Source organism: Solanum tuberosum, unplaced genomic scaffold, assembly GCF_000226075.1.
Source record: "Solanum tuberosum cultivar DM 1-3 516 R44 unplaced genomic scaffold, SolTub_3.0 scf00299, whole genome shotgun sequence".
Taxonomy (NCBI): Eukaryota; Viridiplantae; Streptophyta; class Magnoliopsida; order Solanales; family Solanaceae; genus Solanum; species Solanum tuberosum.
Genome location: NW_006239224.1, coordinates 344,043 through 346,033, shown reverse-complemented (window position 1 = coordinate 346,033; position 1,991 = coordinate 344,043). Strand labels below are relative to the sequence as shown.

At 31.5% G+C, this 1,991-nt stretch overlaps 1 non-coding gene across 1 annotated transcript; it reads left to right on the top strand.

Moving 5' to 3' along the window:
* Positions 1–475: 475 nt before the first annotated feature.
* On the top strand, positions 476–694 carry MIR8021 (microRNA MIR8021). Its single transcript, NR_127182.1, has one exon. It is a non-coding gene; the product is annotated as a microRNA MIR8021 (primary transcript).
* Positions 695–1,991: the final 1,297 nt, after the last annotated feature.

Below are 1,991 nucleotides of genomic sequence, written 5' to 3'. Positions count from 1 at the left end.
TTTATTACGATAATTTTTTGTGAAGGAGATGATTGTTCGTCAATTAGATTAATTTTATGCCTAGTTTTCATTGTGGTGTAGTATGATGATTTTATAGGTCTAAATAAAAATGTTGTGTTCTTAAATTACTAAATGGCATGGTATTGAATCAAAATCAGGAGGAGTAAATTACAATAGAAATTCACTAGTAAGATGTGAATTCTATATATTCTGATGTCATATTTATATTTTCTTTAAAGTTTCTTTTAAACACATATTGAAAGGTAAAAAATAACACATCTCAATGAAATATTAAACGTGACAACTTATTATTAATATTATATAAATTATCATTCTTCTAGATAAAAGAGTTCCAATAGAATTTGGAATAAATTATAAATTATAATTAATATTATTTCACTCGTTTCAATATATTATATTGAATCCCCGATTAATTTGACTTTCGAGGGACACTCTCTAACAAGATTTTCTTCATATTCAAGGCTCAAACTCGAGACCTCTGGTTAAGATAGATGGATCATATATATCCCACCACAACTTTTGTTGGTACTAATAATGACTTAATTTACTTTCTCTTAAAAATTAGGCAATATGTTGGATTTATTTGTTGTGTTCTACCCACAAAGATTTGGTTGAGTGGAAGTTAGTATTTATTTATCCTTAACCAGAAGTGTCAAGTTCGAGTCTTGGACATGAGTTACCTTGGTGAGAAAGAGGTTTACCCTATATTTGGGACTTTTTGTTATTCAAATCTAATTGGGTCATAGGTGTGGAAATATGTGTTAGAAAATAAAGAGGTTATTGAACAGAACATATGGTGGGAGAAAAAGGGAGGTACTTTTAGCATTTGGTATGATAATTGGATCGGTCTTGGTCCGTTATATCTCCAAACTTATGAATTTCTGGGGTGTCATGTAGATGTTTTCTTGAAAGGGGATGGTTGAGACTTTAGTATTATGCAATACATCTAACTTAATAACCTAGTTGAGCATATTAGAGTAAATGAGAAATTCACTATCAAATCTACTTGGTACATCCTCAGAAATAGATCTCCCTCTAGTGATGACTTTAAGAAGTCGTGGGTGACTGAGATTCCTTTTAAAATTTCCTTTTTTGGATGTAGGGTATGGACATAAAGAGTTCATGTGACTGATATGGTATCTTCTTGGGATCCTAACATTTCTAATTTATGTGATTGTTGTAGATCTCTTATGTGAGGGAAACATTAGAACATTTATTCTTATTGGGAGAAATAACTACTTTTATTTGGAATTACTATGCTAGGGCTGCTGGATTACTAGGTCCTTGGGTATACGTTAAACAAACTATGAAGAAATGGTGAGAGTTCCAAGGTAAATGTAGAGTGAAGATGGTTTGTCAAGAAATTCCTAATATTATTCTTTGGTTTCTATGGAAGAAAAGGAATACAATTTTACATGGTGGTTCTTATTCTAGTGACAAAGTTATATGAGATATCAATGTTGCCATTCATAAGTTTGTTAGGTTAAAGTTCAACTTCTTAACTTTCCCTAATAATTGGCCTCAGATGATTTGTCAATTGTTAGGGTGGTTGAAATGTAATATTGATGGAGCTTTTAGAGGTAATTCAGGTCCAAGTGATGTTGCATTCTATGTGATAAATCATGACGACAATATAGTGGGAGCTAAATGCGTACAAATTGTTGATTCAACTAACTTAGTGGCTGAGGCTTAGGCAATAAGTGAAGGGTTTCAATACTGTTTTGATAAAGGGTTCTCCAATATTATCTTGGAATCAGATTCACTATCTATGGTTAACATTATTAATGGAACCTATGAGGTTCATTGGAGTGTTTCAATGGAAGTCAATGAAATAAATAGGATCAGAAGTGTCATTATAGTGAGAGTACAACACTTCTTAATGGAGGAAAATACTCTTGTTGATCTTTTCGCTAACCTAGTTTGTAGTTTGGCTGATACATATGAATTAAATTCATTTTAAGAAGTTTCAA